Genomic DNA, 21,634 nt, shown 5'->3' with positions numbered 1-21,634 from the left:
TTCATTGGTTTATTCTGTATTGTTTACTCTTATAATCTGAATTTCAGTGAGAGTTTTAAAGTGTCACAAGCTGTGTGTACATGTGTGTGTCTGTGTGTGTTGCCTGTGAGGGGAGAAAGCCCAAGGTTATCAGGTTTAATATGTGCTATTCTTTACTTTCTTTTTTTTTTTAATTTAATTTAATTTATTTATTTTTTATACAGCAGGTTCTTATTAGTTATCTGTTTTATACATATTAGTGTATACATGTCAATCCCAATCTCCCAATTCATTGCACCACCACCACCACCAACGCCACTTTCCCCCCTTGGTGTCCATACATTTGTTCTCTACATTTGTGTCTCTATTTCTGCCTTGCAAACAGGTTCATCTGTACCATTTTTCTAGGTTCCACATATATGCGTTAATATACAATATTTGTTTTTCTCTTTCTGACTTACTTCACTCTGTATGACAGACTCTAGGTCCATCATATCTCTACAAATGACCCAATTTCCTTCCATTTTATGGCTGAGTAATATTCCATTGTTTATATGTACCACATCTTCTTTATCCATTCGTCTGTCGATGGGCATTTAGGTTGCTTCCATGAGCTGGCTATTGTAAATAGTGCTGCAATGAACATTGGGGTGCATGTGTCTTTTTGAATTATGGTTTTCCCTGGGTATATGCCCAGCAGTGGGATTCCTGGGTCATACGGTAATTCTATATTTAGTTTTTTAAGGAACCTCCATATTGTTCTCCATAGTGGCTGTATCAACTTACATTCCCACCAACAGTGCAAGAGGGTTCCCTTTTCTCCACACCCTCTCCAGCATTTGTTGTTTGTAGATTTTCTGATGAAACCCATTCTAACTGGTATAAGGTGATACCTCATTGTAGTTTTTATTTGCATTTCTCTAATAATTAGTGATGTTGAGCAGCTTTTCATGTGCCTCTTGGCCATCTGTATGTCTTCTTTGGAGAAATGTCTATTTAGGTCTTCTGCCCATTTTTGGATTGGGTTGTTTTGTTTTTTTACTATTGAGTTGCATGAGCTGTTTATATATTTTGGAGATTAATCCTTTGTCTGTTGATTCATTTGCAAATATTTTCTCCCATTCTGAGAGTTGTCTTTTTGTCTTGTTTATAGTTTCCTTTGCTGTTCAAAAGCTTTTATGTTTCATTAGGTCCCATTTCTTTATTTTTGTTTTTATTCTCATTACTCTAGGAGGTGGGTCAAAAAAGATCTTGCTGTGATTTATGTCAAAGAGTGTTCTTCCAATGTTTTCCTCTAAGAGTTTTATAGTGTCTGGTCTTACATTTAGGTCTCTAATCCATTTTGAGTTTATTTTTGTGTATGGTGTTAGGGAGTGTTCTAATTTCATTCTTTTACATGTAGCTGTCCAGTTTTCCTAGCATCACTTATTGAAGAGACTGTCTTTTCTCCATTGTATATCCTTGCCTCCTTTGTCATAGATTAGTTGACCATAGGTGCGTGGGTTTATCTCTGGGCTTTCTATCCTATTCCATTGATCTATATTTCTGTTTTTGTGCCAGTACCATATTGCCTTGATTACTGTAGCTTTGTAGTATAGTCTGAAGTCAGGGAGTCTGATTCCTCCAGTTCTTTTTTTTTTCCCCCTCAAGATTGCTTTGGCTATTTGGGGTCTTTTGTGTCTCCATACAAATTTTAAGATTTTTTGTTCTAGTTCTGTAAAAAATGCCATTGATAATTTGATAGGGATTGAATTGAATCTGTAGATTGCTTTGGGTAGAATAGTCATTTTCACAATATTGATTCTTCCAATCCAAGAATATGGTATATCTCTCCATCTGTTTGTGTCATCTTTGATTTCTTGCATCAATGTCTTATAGTTTTCTGAGTACAGGTCTTTTACCTCCTTAGGTAGGTTTATTCCTAGGTGTTTTATTCTTTTTGTTGCAATGGTGAATGGGATTGTTTCCTTAATTTCTTTACTTTCTTTTACTGGGCTAGTTTTTGTGCATTATTAGAGACAGGTCTTTTTTTTTACAACAATATCTGAAGTTATTATAGGCTAATCCCATAATTCTGGGGAGTTTTATTTACACATTTGGCATCTTGAAATGAGAAAGCAAAATGACCAAAATTCTGTTAAGTTATTCTGAACAATCTAGAACTACCTGTCTTTAATAAGAAAGTATTACTTTTCATATGGCCTTAAAAGTTCCATCATAAATACTGTTTTTATAAAAATCAAAAGATGTTTTAACAATTATTATCTCCACCTTAAAATTATATGATCGAGTCAAGGAAGTATTAAAATAATTTTCCAGAGATCAAATTGATAGTGATAGAAAACACTTCTTCTGAATCTCAGCAGTGGTCTCTATTCAACTGAACAACAAGGTAGAATGAATAACTGGAATTTACTAAATTAATATTTCCAACAATAATTTCACAGACATTTACCTATCTTTTCACAGAAAGTCTTGCCTTTTAAAATGTCTTTACATTGATTCTGTTAGTTCTTATCCTGTGTGATTCAGGTTATCCAGAGGGACAGTGATGTGATAATGGAAAGATATCAGAAGACACAATTATGGAATATACATTTTTTAGGAAAAGGAAAAAGAATTTTAGAGAGATCCTGAAAATAACAAATGCTGGAGAGGATGTGAAGAAAAGGGAACCCTCCTAAACAGTATGGAGGGTCCTCAAAAAACTAAAAATAGAGTTGCCATATAATCCTGCAATCCCACTCCTGGGCACACATCCAGACAAAACTATAATTCAAAAATATACATGTACCCCAGTGTTTGAAGCAGCACTATTTACAATAGCCAAGACAAAGAAACAACTTAAATGTCCATCAACAGATGAATGGATAAAGAAGATGTGGTGCATACATATAATAGAATACTATGCAGACATAAAAAAGAATGAAATGATGCCATTTGCAGTAACGTGGATGGACCTAGAGATTATCATACTAAGTGAAGTAAGTCAGAAAGAGAAGACAAATGCTACATGATATCATTTATATGTGGAATCTAAAATATGACACAAATGAACTTATCTACAAAACAGAGACTCACAGACATAGAGATCAGACTGCTGTTGCCAATGGGGAGGGGAAGTGGGGGAGGGATGATTTGGGAGTTGGGGATTAGCGGATGCAAACTATTATATACAGAATGGATAAACAATAAGGACCTACTGTATATCACAGGGAACTATATTCAATATCCTGTGATAAATCATGATGGAAAAGAATATGAATAAGAATGTATATACGTATAACTGAATCACTTTGCCGTACAGCAGAATTTAACACAACATTGTAAATCAACTACACTTCAATAAAATAAATTTTTTTTAAAAAAAGGATTTGAGAGGTCATTGAATAGAAAAGGAGATGATGCAGCATATTACCAGGTGGAAGTACACATTTCCAAGTCCTCCCAAAGTTCCCCAAGGAAGCACAGAGCTACGGACAAATCCATCCACATGAAGGACACTTTCCACTGGATGTGAAGAAACTCAGCTTTGACAATGGTAAAGGATATTTATACAGTTCTGCCCCTGAATCCTCCCCACCCTCACCACATCTGTCCTGGGCACTGGCTATGGGCTTACTTGCTTATAAGTACACGTAACTAGAACAAAAGTAGACAACATTATTGTTCTTAAATGACTAAATGAAGCAGAATTCAGTTCCCGAGGTGCAACATCCCCTACAGTGTTTCTTAATGGATTGGGTGGCACTATTAGCATTTGAAACAGGATTTTTAGCACCCTTGACACCTACCCAATAAATTCTAGTGCTGTCTTTTTGTCATCGTGTAACAACAACAAAAAATACCTTCTTCACATTTACAAATGCCCTAGTTTAGACCCATGGAATGGGCTGCCTGAGAATTCTTCACATATCAAAAAGTTCACTTTCCTCTCCCCACCTCACCTTCACCTCTTGCAACATTTACTGCATTATTCAAGATGAAACTCCATAAGATACTATCAATTATTGCCCTCTAGATTCATCATCTATCAACAATATACCTAGGAATGGTGATTAATTAACTCTTAATATGCCAACCTATAATTCAATCAGTCTTAGACTCCTGTATTTTAAAAATATATTGCAGTCGAATTTGTGTAGTACCTTACAGAAATCCAGATATTTTTTTGTCTGTACTGTTCACTCCTTGTATTATTTTACGAATGAAAAGAAACCACCACAAAGTATATTAGATGGCAAGATTTGTTCTTACTAAATTCATGCAACTCTTTAAGTGATTAACAAATTATTTTTCTTCTGTTTTTAAGTTTTAAATTTAAAACATAGGGAAAATAGATAGAAATGAATAACATAACACATAATGTAATGGACATGCGTTTTGGCAATAACTAATTTCCCCCTAAATTTCATTTTGACCTCTTTCCATTTTGTAATAGAAATGAAACTATGTTCTCAGAGCTTTAGTGCTGCACATAGCTTCCCAGTTAAATATCATACAATAAGTCCCCTACATATGAAACTTCAAGTTGTGAACATGTCTAATCACATAAGTTAGTTCACGTGTCTGATGTATATTGTCACGTGTGTGCATCCTCTACAAGTGGTTGTGCTTTTGTGTACTTTACTGTACAGTACTATATAGAGTACAGTAGTACAGTATCTTTATTTCTTGCCTATTCACTCGATGCCAGCCTCTGTATGCCAGCTGTTGTACTGTACTACTGTACTTTTCAAGGTACTGTACTGTAAGATTTAAAATGTTTTCTTTATTTTTTGTTTGTTTTTTATGTATTATTTGTGTGAGAAGTATTATAAACCTATTACAGTACAGTACTATATAGCCGATTGTGTTAGTTGGGTACCTAGGCTAGCTTTGTTGGACTTATGAACAAACTGGACTTTCGAACGCAATCTCAGAACAGAACTCATTCGTATGTAGGGGACTTACTGTATTTCATAGTCTTCTTGTACTTCATGTGGACAAGGACCCAGTCTTTGCAAACAGAATATGAGTACAAGTGATATGTACAAACTCCACATCATTTCCCAAAAAGAAAATTGCCTGCTTTCCACTGCTGCTCTAGTTCCCTTCTCACAAGCTAGAGATGGAAGTGCTGTCATGTGCCAGCTCCAACTATGCAATGCAGGCAAACACTCATTTGAATGGCAGAGCCTGAAATAGAAGGAAGCCAGATTCCCTCTTGACTTTGTGAAGCAGAACTGTCTACCTCTACACTACCATGTAGTATAATGAAAATAAGCTTTCATCTTTTTTTAGCTTCTGTATTTGGGATCCATTTGTCATATAATTAGCTTATATCCTAATTTTTACTCCTATATACCCAGTAATAAATTTTTAAACATTAACTTTTACCATATTTGTTTCAGAATTTTTAAACAAAATAAATATTATGGATACTACTGAATCATTCTTCTCCCAACCCTCATATTTTCCTCTCTCCTTCTCCAGAGGTATCACCACTCTAAAGACTAGTAGGAAAGACTACTTATTGTTTTCACTCTGAATTGCTGTTGAACCAGCAAACATTCAGTGGAGTGAAAAAATATACTAGAAAAGGCTACAAATGAGTAAATAAATATAGGTTCTCAGTTCCTGTCTAGTTGCTTGCAGAGGTGCATTAATAGTTTAGTGAGGAATGGGCAGTCTATGCAGAATGGGATAGTTGCCACAGTGGCCACCCCAGAGTATTTTACACCTTTAGGCTTGAGAGTGGAAACATGTAAGTCCTTGAGGTCTACTTGACATATTAATTTTTTTTTTTTTGGCTGTATCCCAGTGATATTCTCTTGTTAGTGCATCAGATTTTAAGAAAACTGGGCCTTGGCCTATTAGAGCTTTATGCTTTTCCTACATTCAGTGGTATTTTTAAATCAGATGCTCAGTCTTCACAAACCAGCTATTGAGTTTAGGCATAAAGAATTGTTAAAAAATGAGCATTCAGTTATACTACACTGTCACTCTGTAAATATTTGTTAAATTACATTGAATGCATATTAGAGTGTAATCTGGTCAAACCTAGCAAAAATGAGGTATAACTTCTGAGAAAAGTAATTTTTATTATGGATTTTTTTGGCTGTGATTTAGAGCCCTCTGCTTTTTAGTGTATATAAAAATTCATACAGTAATGGAAAATGTTTGTCACATAATAAATGCATCATATAAAACTGGTTTGATACCACCACAAATTAGATATTTCCAAATGAAACAGCCATATTTGTATCAATAAAATTAAACATAAGATCTAAGATCAAAATATTCCACAATTTATTGTGTAGTTACCCACTGAGTTTTATATCTTTACTACTTTTACCTTTATCACAAGGTCTATACACTACATAGAGACACACACAGTTTTCATTTTCTCCTGGTCCCAAAAGTTGGTGATAAATGTCGATAAAATGTTGGTGATAAAACTTTAAGGAACAAGAAATGCTTTTTGCAGAACAGTTTAAAATGTTAGCTTCAGCAATTCTCAGAGACTATGTACTAGTGACTAGAGCTTGATCTTTACCTTATAACCAAAAAATCTTTTGACCACAATACCCCAAAATTAATCCCAGTAGTTTTGTGTTAGTTTAGAATTTCTTTGTGAAAAGAATCTGAAATAAGGGTTCAGATATAAAGTGTTTGTTTGTGGAAGTGATCTAGTATAGAGGAGTGGGAGGACAAAATAGAGAAACATGCAAAGAGGAAAAGCCAATTTACAGGTCCTCTATTGAGCTGGTTTTCATCATAAACAGCTGTAGCTCAGTTCCACTGGAGAAGCTCTGGATATTTTTGGAGAATGCATTACAGAACAGTTTTCCTGTTATATGGAAAAGGAGAGTACGTTTTGCTTTTCCTCTCCCTCTGACATGTCTTTAATTACATTTTTAAGAGTTTCTATTTTATTTTATAAATAATAAAAAATTATTCATTAAGCATTATATATGCCACAATGACTTTTGTAGATACTATTATTTTGTCCACATTTCAGATGACCAAAATAAGATGCAACAACATTAAATAAAATTTCCAAGTTTATCCAGTAGTAGATGGCAAGGTCAGGACTTGAAGACAATTTTCCAGTCAAGAAAAAGATGGTACAAAAAATTAGTATAATACAGGAGAGTTTAGTAAAGAGATTATCTATAAAGATATCATATAGAAAGACCAGTAGGGGTAGTGCAATGCTCCAGTGATAGTTTGGTGGGAGAGGGGTGCGCAATTTTACCCCCATATCTGAAGGAATGTGGGAAAGAAACCTACCAGAAACTGGAAGGAGAGCATTACATGGAGAAGATCATATTGATGGTAACAGTAGAATACAGCCAGTCCAAGAAGGCAAGTACAAGGCAGGGAAAATGCAACAATCTACAAGAAGCTCAAGAGCAAGAGGAATATGAATGTAGTTTGTGACACTTCAGCCTCTTGCTGCAGGTTAAAACAAGGTGGAAATGAACAGAGAGTGGATCTGGAGAGAATACAAAAGAAAGAAGACATTCAGTACAAGAAGACCATCAGTTTCCAAAGCCATATTTTAAATTTCTATGTCATTAAACAGTGTAAAAGAGATTATATATGAATATTTGTTCAGAAAGTTTCATTTGCAAGCTAATGTATGAAAAAGATAGGATGGAGTTGATACTGGAATTAAGGAAATCAGCTTGATTTGTAATGATCAAAGAGTATTGAGGACCTTCAACCACTGCTGCAGTGTGTGTGGACTGATCATGATTACACTGTAGAGGAAGAATCTATAGTACTTGACAACTAAATTGCATATACAAATATAAGACAAGGGAGAGTGAAAAAGTCACTTGTAAGCATGGGTGTCTTGCACGAAATGGCACTATAAAAGAAACAGACAAAATAGAAAGAGAAGCAGGTTTAAGAAGGACATGATTATTTAATTTGGGGGAAGACTGTATTTGAAATTCTAGTGGAATGTACTAGTGAAAACATCTAGCAAGCTGTTGAAATGTAGCAGTATATCTCTGGGGGGAGGTCAGAATTTAGAATACAGATGACAGAGTCATCTGTGAAGAGGTGATATTCATAATCATGAGTTAGGATAAGAAAAAAAGATGTTACAGAGAGAGAGGAGTGCTTTCCATAGCATGTACAATTTAGATGAAAGGTTAAATTCATTTGAAAGGTATAACAAAAAAGTAACCAAACTAAAACCATAAAATGAGAAATTGACCTCTAGAGAGAGACACTTTAATATATTTTTAATCAGTCAAGTAATCTGTAAATTTATAGATGATTAGAAAGATAAAAACTAACAAATCTAACCTAATGGATGTATAGAAAAATACTGTAACCAAAGCTGTTCTACAAATTCATTTGAAGAACACATAGGGAGAAAACTGAAATGCTTTAATGCTTTCTGTATTTAGTCAGGGTTCTCCTGAGAAACAAAACCAATAGTGTGTATACACACACACACACGCACACACACACAAACACACACACACACATACAGAGATGGAGGGGATTTATTATAGAATTGGGTTACAAGGTTGCCTTCTGCAAGCTGGAGAACCAGGAAAGCTGGTGGTATAATTCAGTCCAAGTCCAAAGGCCTGAGAACAAGGGAGCTGTTGGTATAAGTCCCGGAGTCCAAAGGCCCTAGAACCAGTAGCACCAATGTCCAATGGCATGAACGAACGTTCCAGCTCAAGAAGAGAGAGGAAATATGCCCTTCCTTCATTTTTTTTTTTTCCAATCTAGGCCCTCAAATATTGGATGATGCCTGCCCACACTGGTGAGGATTTATCTCTTTACTCAGTCTACTGAATCAAATGCTAATATCTTCCAGAAACCCTCACAGATACATCCAGAAATAATGTTTTACCAGCTATCTGGGCATCCTTTAGCCCAATCAAGTTGACACATAAAATTAACTACCATACTTTCCTAACATAATATTTAAAAAAAAAATTAATTCCCATCAGATAAACTGGTAAATGTAAGGAATAAGATTTTAAAACTTTGAGAAGCTACAGTGTGATAACATCCTTAAGAGGTTGGTATAGGAAATTTTTTTTAAAGGCAACACAAACACAAACTATAAAAAAGAGTGATTAATTATTAAATTGGAATCAGAATTATGTAATTGTATATATCAAAAACATAGTAAAGAAGATGGAAAGACAGCTCAATAACAAGAAGATATTTATTACACTTACACTGAAAAAAATTAATATACAAATATATATTAAAATATATAATCTATCAGTTACAATAAGACCAACAATACATAAGAAACACGTGTAAAAGACATGCATATACAGACTGTAAGAAAAAGAATGTAGAAAGATACTCAAAATCATCATTAAGCACAGAATACAACTACTATGAGATACCACTCACATCTACAAGATTGGCAAGGATGGATCTAAAGAAAGACTCTTACACTATTGGTAATTACATAAATTGACACCACCTCGAAGGAAAACAATTTGTGACTAGCTAATAAATTTGAGCATGTAAGTATGACCCAACAATTTCACTCATAGATATATACCCTAGAAAAAATGCTTGCATATGTATCTAGGAGATATGTGCAAGAATATGCAAATGGATGTTATTCATAACAGCAAACAATTGTAAATTACCTAAATTTTCATCAATAATACAACAGGTAAATTGTGTTACTGGCATAAATAAACACCTTAGAGCTGTAAAAATGGATAAATTACAGCTACACCATCAACTTGGAGTGTTCTCAAAAGAAAAAAATATTAAATTACTAAAGCAAATGTCAGCATATATCAAGCATAATTTAACATATATAAAATTTAAAACCTTGAACAAGTAAATAATATGTTTTCAGAGAGATGGAAAGTCCCAGTCAACAGCCATCACCAACCACCAGACATGCAAATGAATGCTGCCCAGCTCTCTAGAATGAAAAAGAGATAAGCTGTCCCAGGCCAGCCCTGCTGAGACCTGTTCAAATTGTAGATTCATGATTAAAACAAATGCTATCATTTTTTGGAGGCATTAAGTTACGGGGTTGCTTCTTATACAGAAATAGATAACTGGAACAGATTCTGCTACTTAGAAATAGAATGTCACTAAAACAAAATCCAGAGCATGTGGCTTCAGAAGTGGGTGGTGGGTTGGATGACTATGAAGGAAGTGCTAGTAGAAACCCAGTGAAGGAGTTTGAGGGCTTAAAGAAAAGTGAGGATTATCGGAAACTGGAGGAAAGGGGTCTTTTATATAGTGGAGACAAGTTTACCAAAACTCGTTCCTGAAGTAATGTGGATAATGAAAAACGTACCTTATAAGCTGAATGATCTAGGGAAGGTAGAATGTTGGAGATACCGTTGGTCTCCTTCCAGCTAGTTGCCTATGGTAGAAGGTAAGGGGAAGAAGAGAAGTGACTACAAAGGGGCCAAGACTTATTGGGCTTGAAAACAAAACTGCTTCACATTTTTAGCTTCTCCAAGATTCTCAAAACAAGAAGGGACTTCCAAGCAAAAATCAATCCAGAGAGAGACAATAAGATTCTTGGTTATGATCACGGAAAGACATAAGGCAGTGTCTCAGAGAACTATTCAGTCATACAGAAGATCCTCTAAAGACTTTAAGGCATTGCCTCACAGATTTCCTCCTTTAAAAGGAGGGGGTGTCCTTGAACCTTATCAGGAATAATGAACTTTCTTTTTCGACATTTGTAATCCCTCACCCAGAGCATCGTTAGAATATAATCATTCCATAATACAGTTTTAGTCACTTATTTTGTTACTTATGGATGTTTTAATTTCCTTCTGTGGCCATGAAAACAATTACAGAAACATGTAGAATTTCTAATCAGTATTCTATCACGGAAAAAGTGAATTAGGATGATCTAAAACAGAATGGCAGCTAAAGGGCTTTACTCTAAAAACATCAGATTTTCTAAGTAATGGATATGTTAGAACTATCCCCAGTGACGATTTGACCAGAACTTTTAACCATTATATGATATTTTTACTGTATAAATTAAATAGGATGAGTCCTTCAAATTTGTTCTTTTACAAAATTTTTTTGGCTATTGTAAATTTGCTGCATTTCTAAATACATTTTAGAATATCAGGTTGTCAATATCTATCAAAAAGTCTGCTGGAATTTTGAGTGGGATTGTATTGATTTCTACATCAATTTGGAGAATACTGACATCTTAACATACATTCTTTCAATTCATGACCATGATATATCACTTCACTTATTTAAGTCTTTTAAAATATCTCTCAGCAGTGTTTTCAGTTTTCAGTGAACAGGTCTTGACGTATATTCTAGATTTATTCCTACATATTTTATGCTTTTAGATACTCTTTTAAATGGTGTTTTTGAAAAATTCAATTCTCAACTGTTTGTTGCTAAGATATAAAAATACAATAAAGCTTTGTATGTTGACCTTGTATCCTGTGACCTTGTAAACTCACTTATTATTTCTGGTAGTTTTTTTAAAAGATTCTTATTCCTATGTACAAATTATTTCATTCTCATATAAAGAAAGTTTTACTCCTTCCTTTTCCAATATGCATTCCTGATCATTTATAAAGACAGTAAATTTGCAATGCTATAACAGAAAAAAATGATATATTTTGTATATTCTAATATTCAAGAAAACCTTCTGGCTTGACTAAACATGTGAATAAGATGTGGCTGGACCATTTGCTTTCAAATATTTCTGTTTTACTGTAGCCCAGAGTAAGATACATTTGACATTGCAACACAGTATACACACACACACACACACACACAACTGAGACAAAATTTTCACACATTTACCTTAAAAATGTGTGCCACATTGATATTTCCTATTATATTAAACTATATAATATTTTATTCTATTGTATTTTAAGATACTGAGCAAAACCAATTGAAATATCTGCTAATGGGCCACAACTTACTGCTTGAAAAGTAAAGTATTGTAACTATTGTAAATTCCCCCCAGAACTATCCCCACAGAGGAGGTTAGTCTTTACAGTGAACATAAAGGCTTCAGAAGTTATTCATTCATTTACAGCCATTCAACAAACACTTACTGAGCACTCTCTGTATTAGTTTTCTAGGGCTGCTGTAACAAGGCATCACAAACTGGATGACTTAACACAACAGAAATGTACTCTCTCACAGTTCTAGAGGCCAGAAATCTGAAAACAAGAAGTCAGCAGGGCCAGGCTCCTTTTGCAGACTCTAGGGAAGAATTATTTCTTGCTGCTACCAACTTCTTGTAGGTTCTGAAATTTCTAAGCTTGTAGACACATCACCTCAGTCTCTGCTGCTGTCTTCACCTCATCTTCTCCTCCATGTCTGTGTCCTTTCCTCTTCTTATAAGGACACCAGTTTTCAAATTAGGGCCCACCCTAAATCCAGGATGATTTTATACTGAATTCCTTTACTAATTATATTTTCAAAGACCCTATTTCCAAATTAGGTGACATTTTGAAGTTCCAGACGTATATGAAATTTGAGGGAACACTATTTAAGCAACTACACTTTCACTTGTTTTAGATGCTAAAATGAATAATAGATGAAAAGCTTTGTCCTTAATTTTTTTTTTTTTTTTATATCTTGTAAAAGTAGTTATTAAGCTAGAGGTCTCCACTCATGAATGGGTTACAACCCCCCACATATTTTTAATGAAATAGAAAAGAATAACAAATAGGCTACATCATACATAGTAGGGATAAACATTGTTCAGCAAAATTTTATTTCTAGTTTCAGGTTATGTGTGTGTGGTCTGGAAGTAAAATGCATTTCTTATAGTGGGTAGCTCTTTAAATGACTTGAAGACAATTACCCTAGAACAGAGCTTCGTAATCATTTCAAAGTTGGACCAAGCTCTTTTTCACAGTATGTGTGTTAGTTAAGTTTATAGAAGGTTTTTATTTTTTATTTTGATCCCTTTTACCCGTTTTTCACATCCCTCTAACCTTGCCTCTGGCAACCACCAATCTATTCTTTGTATCTGTGAGCTTGGGTTTTGTTATTGTTGTTTCATTTGTTTGTTTGTTCTAAGCACTCTACATATAAAAGAGGTCATACAGTATTTGTCTTTCTCTGTGTGACTTATTTCACTTAGCATAATGCTCTCAAGATCCATTTTACATATATATATATATATATATATATATATATATATGAATACCATATATATTTTATAATATATATTAACAGAATATTATGGAATATTATATGTGTGTATATATATATGCACACATATATCACAATTTCTTTACCCATTCATTTACAGCTGGACACAGGTTGCTTCCATATCTTAGCTATTATAAATAATGCTGCAATGAACATGGGGGTGCATATCTTTTCGATATATTAGTTAGCTTTTGCTTACTTTCGATAAATACCCAGAAGTAAAACTGCTGGATCATATGGTTGCTCTATTTTTAATTATTTGAGGGCCTCCATATTTTTTGCACAGTGGCTGCACTAATTTACTTTCCCAACAAGAGTACCCAAGGGCTCCCTTTTCTCCACATCCATGCCTGTACTTGTTATTTCTTGTCTTTTTATTTATTTATTTATTTATTTATTTATTTATGGCTGTGTTGGGTCTTCGTTTCTGTGCGAGGGCTTCCTCTAGTTGCGGCAAGTGGGGGCCACTCTTCATCCCGGTGCGTGGGCCTCTCACTATCACAGCCTCTCTTGTTGCAGAGCACAGGCTCCAGACATGCAGGCTCAGTAGTTGTGGCTCACGGGCCCAGTTGCTCCGCGGCATGTGGGATCTTCCCAGACCAGGGCTTGAACCCATGTCCCCTGCATTGGCAGGCAGATTCTCAACCACTGCGCCACCAGGGAAGCCCAATATTTCTTGTCTTTTTGATAATAGTCCAGAAGCTTCAGTCTGAGGGGTAGGCTTCATGTTTGGCATACATTTAGTGGCTATGGAGACACTCTCAAGGAATGTAGGCTATGGACACCAACTTGGCACTCTCCCTCTGCCCCTTGCTACAAGCTGGATGGTATTTTCCAGAAAAGAGCTTATACACTCACCCGGAGCCCTGATTTTTACAACTGCTGCCAAGGGGATGCCATCAGATTGCCTGGCTCTGTTGACCAGAGGGGCTTATGCTGTGATCCCACAGGACTGTATTTATTTGAATAATTTAAAAAGCTGCTGCCTATGGATCTGGCTTTCAATCAGCCTGAATCTAGGTGCTGAGATCCTCCCATTAGGGACACTGACAGGTCTTGGTGCATCCTCACCTACTGGGAGCTATTAAAAAATATAATAGGCTGCTTGGACAAGAATAAAGGTTTGAGAGATGACAAAGAGCTGGGGCAAGATTGAACAACAATGTTCATCTCCTTCAAGAGGCCACTGCTTCAAGACTGGGAGAGGTGGTTGTTTCATCTGCTCTATAGAAACCAACAAAGAGAGTCAAGCAAAATAAAGAAATGGAGGAATATGTTCCAAATGAAAGAACAAGATAAAACCTCAGAAATGGAGATAAGAAATTTACCCGATAAAGAGTTTAAAGTAATTTTCATAAAGATGCTCACTGAACTGGGAAGAAGAATGGATGAACACAGTGAGAATTTCAACAAAGACATAGAAAATACAAATACCAAATAGATTTTTTCACAGAGGTGAAGAATAAAATAACTGAACTGAAAAATACACTTATAGGGGTTTGACAGATTAGATGCAGCAGAAGAAAGAATCAGTCACCTTGAAGACAAGGCAGCTGAACTCACCCAATCAGAGCAGCAAAAAGATAAAAGAATGAAAAAAAAGTGAAGATAGCTTAAGGGGCTTATAGAACATCATCAAACAGCCTAACATTCACATTATAGGGCTCCCAGAAAGAGAAGAAAGAAAGCTAGGGGCAGAGATTTATTTGAAGAAATGATGGCTGAAAACATCCCTAACCTGATCCAGAACCAGGAAACTCAAGAAGTTCCAAATAAGATGAACCCAAAGAGACCCACACCAAGACACATTACAACTAAAATGTCAAAAGTTAAAGACAAGGAGAAAATATTAAAAGTAGCAAGAGAAAAACAACCAGTTATATACAAGGGAACCCCATAAGAGTATGAGCAGATTTTTCTGCAGAAACTTTGCAGGCCAGAAGGGAGTGGCATGATATATTCAAAGTGCTTAAAGAAAACCATACAAACTTCCAACTGAGAATATTTTATCTGGCAAAGTTATCATTCAGAATTGAAAGAGAGATAAAGAATTTTCCAGACAAGTGAAAGCTAAAGGAGTTTATCACCACGAAACTGGCCTTACAAGGAATGTTAAAGGACCTCTTTAAGCTAAAAAGAAAGGGTGATAATTAGTAATAAGAAAACATATGAAAGAATAAATCTCACTGAAAGGTAAATATATAATAAAAGTAGTGGATTAAACACATAAAGCTATTATGAAGGTTAAAAGACAAAAGTAGTAAAAGTAACTATGATTACAATAATTAGTTAAGGAATACGCAAGATAAAAAAGATGTAAAATTTAACATCAAAAACATAAAATGTATGCAGGAGTAAAAATGTTGAGTTTTATAATGGGAACAGACAAGTTGCTATCAATTTAAAATAGACTGTTACAGATTATACATAAGCCTCATGGTAACCACAAAGCAAAAAAGTACAGTAAACACACAAAGGATAAAGGAAAGGAATATAAGCATAATATAAGCACTAAAGCAAGTCATCAAACCACAAAGAAGAGAGTAAGAGAAGAACAGAGGAACAGAGAAGAATTACAAAAGCATCCAGAAAACAATGAATGAAATGACAATAATATATACCTATCAATAATTACTTTACCCTCAGAATGGGAAAAAATATTTGCAAACAAAGCAACTGACAAAGGATTAATCTCCAAAATATACAAGCAGCTCATGCAGCTCAATATCAAAAAAAACAAACAACCTAATCCAAAAATGGGCAGAAGACCTAAATAGACATTTCTCCAAAGTAGACACACAGATTGCCAACAAACACATGAAAAGATGCTCAACATCACTAATCATTAGAGAAATGCAAATCAAAACCACAATGAGGTATCACCTCACACTGGTCAGAATGGCCACCATCAAAAAATCTACAAACAATAAATGCTGGAGAGGTTGTGGAGAAGAGGGAACCCTCCCACACTGTTAGTGGGAACGTAAATTGATACAGCCACTATGGAGAACAGTATGGAGGTTCTTTAAAAAACTAAAAATAGAATCACAATATGACCCAGCAATCCCACTACTGGACATATACCATGAGAAAACCATAATTCAAAAAGATACATGTACTGTAATGTTCATTGCAGCAGTATTTACAATAGCCAGGACATGGAAGCAACCTAAATGCCCATTGACAGATGAACGGATAAAGAAGATGTGGCACATATATACAATGGAATATTACTCAGCCATAAAAAGAAATGAAATTGAGTTATCTGTAGTGAGGTGGATGGACCTAGAGTCTGTCATACAGAGAGAAGTAAGTCAGAAAGAGAAAAACAAATACTGTATGCTAACACACATATATGGAAACTAAAAAAAGCGGTACTGATGACCTAGTGGCAGGGCAGGAATAAAGACACAGATGTAGAGAATGGACTTGAGGACACAGGGGGGAAGGGGAAGCTGGCACAAAGTGAGAGAGTGACATGGACATATATACACTACCAAATGTAAAATGGATGGCTAGTGGGAAGCTACTGCATAGCACACGGAGATCAGCTCGATGCTTTGTGATGACCTACAGTGGTGGGATTTGGAGGGTGGGAGGGAGACACAAGAGGGAGGGGATATGGGGACATATGTATACATATAGCTGATTCACTTTGCTGTACAGCAGAAACTAACACAACATTATAAAGCAATTATACTCCAACAAAGATATTAAAGAAATTGCTTTAAATGTAAATAGACTAAATTCTCCAATCAAAAGACATAGAGTGACTGAATGGGTAAAAAAACAAGAACCATTTATATGCTGCCTACAGGAGACTCATACTACATGTAAGGACTGAAAGTGAAGAGATGGAAAAAGATATTTCATACAAATATAAACCAAAAGAAAGTTTGTATAGCTATACCTAGATCAGACAAAATAGACTTTAAAACAAAGACTGTAATATGTGACAGAGATGGAGTTACATAATGATAAAGGGGTCAATCCAACAAGAGGATATGCCATTTGTAAATATATTTGCACCCAACATAGGAGCACCTAAATATATAAAGCAAATATTAATAGACCTAAAGGGAGAAATAAATGGCAATACATTAATAGTAGGGGAATTTAATACTCCACTTATGTCAATGGATAGATCATCCAGACAGAAAATCAATGAGGAAACGTTGGCCTTAAATGACACATTAGACTGGATTAACTTAACTAATATATATGGAACATTCCATCCTAAAACAACAGAATGCACATTCTTCTCAAGTGCACATAGAACATTTTCCAGGATATATTATATATTAGGCCACAATACAAGTCTTAATAAATTTAATAGGATTGAAATCATATCAAGCATCTTTTCCAACCACAATGGTATGAAACTAGAAATTTATTATACGAAGAAAAGCAGAAAATTCACAAATGTGTGGAGGTTAAACAACATGATACTGAACAACCAATGGGTCGAAGAAGAAATCAAAAGAGAGATCAAAAAGTACCCTGAGACTAACAAAAATGAAAAATAACATACCGAAATCTGTGGATGGAGTAAAGGCAGTTCTAAGAGGCAAGTTTGTAGCAATAAATGCTTATTTTAAGAAACAAGAAAATTCTCAAAAAAATAACCTAACTTCATGCCTCAAGGAACTAGAAAAAGAAGAATAAAGCCCAAAATTAGTAGAACAAAGAAATAAGAGAGATTAGAGCAGAAATAAATGAAATAGAGACAAAAAAGACAAAAAAGATGATCAATGAAACTAAGAGGTAGTTCTTTGAAAAGATAAGTAATATTGACAAGCCTTTCACTAGACTCATCAAAAAAAAAAAAAAGAGAGAGAACACAAATAAATAAAATCAGAAATGAGAGAGATGTTACAACTGATACCACAGAAATATACAAAGGACCATAAGAGACTACTATGAACAATTACACATTTGCCATTAATTCTAATAAGCACCCAAGAAAACTAAACAAAGGAGTCTGTTACCTAGACACTATTTGAAGATTATCCAACCAGGAAAGATAAAATGTACTATAATTACAAGAGGAAATTAGAGAAACCAGTGAGGATAGGCAAATTACCAGTTACTGAGCTGACAGACTAAAGTCAACAGGTTGTCAGATGAAGCAAGCACGAATGCAATGGAGTAGTCAAGACTTATTTTGACTAAAGGTGAACATGGGATAAAATGAACACAGGCTGTCTGCAGTTGTCATGGGGTTGCAACATGCTCTTGCAGAGAATGCAAAACAAATCATTTTGAGTTTTCAAAGGCAAATATGTGATCTTTGCAATTCAGGCATCATTTAATGCTGTAGTTCTTAAAATTCTGTGGACCTTTTTAAAATAAAGAAAAATCATCCTATCCCCAAATTTCTGAATTAGAATGTTCAGAGGATGAGAACCAGCTATATACACTTTTGAAAAGTTTCACAGATGGCCCAGAGAACTACAAGTTTAGAGGTAAAAGATTATTTTTTAAAATGTTGGTCATGTCAATTCTATTAGAGTATTTGCCTTGGAATTTAGTGTCAATGTCACAAACTGAAAAATTATGGGAAAGAATATATATACTTTGGAATGTCAACTCAAATAACACTGGTTATTGTGACTAGGGATATAAAAATACAACCCATCGTCCCTGCTCCAAGGGCTCTTAGTGTACACTTCACCAAAAGAAGAAGTATAATGCTCATCTTTGATTTCTCTCCATTTCGAGGTCATATTCTTAGCTTTCATTCACAGATTTTTCTACATGAAGAATAATATTTTCTCCATGCAAAATGTCTCCATTTTCCCCATTCTTAGAAATATACTGCAATTTGTAACTAAAACTTTGATTTGATTTGACTGTGATTTCTTTTAAGTTTCTGGAGTGTGATTGGTATGACCTCTGCATCTTACTAATATTTTATGGAAGGTCATTGAGTCTCCTTCTCAGAGATGAAGTATAACTTCACATAATCTCCAAATTTTCTGACTTTGATGTTGATGTATTCAAATAGTGTCCTAGTTTTCAGATTTGATTATATTAATGTATATAAAATATCTCAGGCACTAATGATGTTATCTTTGAGAACTGCATTTAGATCACATAAATAAGGACTCAAAAAAATGGTATTTTGTGAAGGCATTTTCTGAAAATGCCACCCCTGTTTTCACTTATGATGCTCTCTTCCTCATCACCAACTTAAATCCTTAAGAAAGCATTTAACAAAACTTCCCATAGGAAAGACTGCTGTCATGGAGAAATCGTAAAATAGGTGCCAACTCTTCCAAAGCCAATGCTTGTTGATGCTTGCTCCCTGGCTGGCAAAAGAACCTTTTGCACAAATGCTAAGAGGTTTCTTGGCTCCGTTATGTACTATAATTCACCCTGTTATGGAGGAAAACAGCTGTTTTGTGATCATGGTCTGGACATTTTCCATATTAGCATACTGAGTTAAAACCCCAATTTGCCTCTCAGCTCTGCAGTTCAGTCTCTAGGCTATTGGATAATGAATGAAGGAGAGAATCCTTGAACTTTCTCTTTTAATTCATTGCCTTTGATTGTCTTCTCTACCTTATAGTATGTTTTGTTATTTATCGATAGCCAAACTTGTAGCAATATACAGAAATAAAATATCCCTTGAAATTTCACATTTCCAAATCAAGATATTCAAAGATAACTACAAACATTATAAGTGAATCTCCTTGACTGCTGTTCATGGTGACATATAACTTCACTGACACATGATGACACCTTAGTCCCAAACCATGTACCTAGCTCATAGACTGGTATCAGCACTTGGTTTGTATGCAATTCGAAGTCAATAAATGGCTCTCAATACTAGTTATCATATATTTGTAATGTACCCAAACACAGATCACTTCAGGAGAAATATCATTGAGAATTCCCTTACCTCCACAAATGTAAAAACTCATAAAATAAAACTGCATTTTAAAATTTTAACTTAAGGGGTTTTAACATCAAGTACATAAGACCCTCGAGAATCCTGTATAATTATTCTCCAGAATAACATAAGCACATATTTCGAAACAATTCACATGGAGTAGTCCATTTGAAATTTGGATAATACCCTCATGTTCTCTTAATAATGGTAGGTACATTAAAAAGGAAAAGAACATAATGAGACACATTGGGAAGAATAAAGAAATCGATTCCTTCTATAGAGATGCATCAATTTCCAGATTCCTTTGGGTACAGTTACTATACTGTTGTGAGATTTCACTAATCTAACCATTACACCATGGAACAATCCACTAATAACTCACTAAGGATCATTAAACTTCATTTAAGGCAGTTAGTGGTTTATCAAAGGGACAAAAATGTTAATTCCATCTCCAAATGGAATCACCCGGCATGAAGATTCTCAAATCTGTCATCCGGATGAGGAAGACATGTATATGCATATGCATTTCGATCACTGAGCATAAGTAATGGCCATTCCATTTAAAGGGCACAATTTACATTCTGCTTTAGTTTCTTTAGTACTCAAAATCTAGGTTTGTTTGTAGGAAGATAATATTACCAAGCCTATGTCAATAAATCATGATGCACTTAAGAATATCTAAAAATCTTAAGAGTGTTAAATACTTCCCCCTACTTTCAGATATGGATAAAGAAACATGCCACCTATTTCTTGCAAATTATGAATCGTCATTTTTCCACAGGAAATCGAAATACAGGTCATAATACTGAATATTAGTAATGAAAGAGGGGTAAAAAGACCTTCATCATAGATGAAGTTTTCAGGAGATAACAGTCATACAGAAAAGATTGGAGCAGACTACCAGTAACCTGGAACCACAGGGGTTTCCATAGGAGCCACACAGTTGTAGGAAGACAAGAATTTCCTTGTGTATGTGCACAACAGCCAATTCTAGACACACATTCTAAATCCTATTTCCAGCACTTGAAAAAGAAGATTATCAATGAAGAGACGGGCATAAATCTGGAATAAAAGTGCCACTGATTCTTGAAGAAGGCACAGGATGAGACACAGTTCACTAGTTATTAATTTTTAAATAATTTTCAGGAAATTTACCTTGTTGACATTTATTTTGTGATGAAAGACTTTTCCTTAAGAGTCTGCTGCATGTAAATGCAATAAATATTAAAAAGACAATTATTTCATGAAACTTATTTATAAAATACTTCATATTCATTAACAAAAGACTTTACAACAAAATAAATATTTTGTGTAATGGCAATGTCAGCAGGAATAGGTCCACTAATTACATTATATAAGGCGAAAAATTTTTTGCTTTTGTTGGTTTAATATGCTTTGTTCTCTAAAATTCTCTATCCTCCTTAGAAAGGTCTTTGTACTCTGTACCTGAAAACACATCACTTTAAAAGAAGACCTGAAAAGGCATTCAGGCTTAACATAAAATATCTACTGCTAAGGCAAAAAAAAAAAAAAAGTACTTGTAGCTCTTCAGCTCCCAACATGAGCCAATGTTTGAGAAAAGAAATGTATTTGCTT

The sequence above is a fragment of the Balaenoptera ricei genome, chromosome 2 (assembly GCF_028023285.1).
Source record: "Balaenoptera ricei isolate mBalRic1 chromosome 2, mBalRic1.hap2, whole genome shotgun sequence".
NCBI lineage: Eukaryota > Metazoa > Chordata > Mammalia > Artiodactyla > Balaenopteridae > Balaenoptera > Balaenoptera ricei.
Note: the sequence above shows the minus strand (reverse complement) of the source record.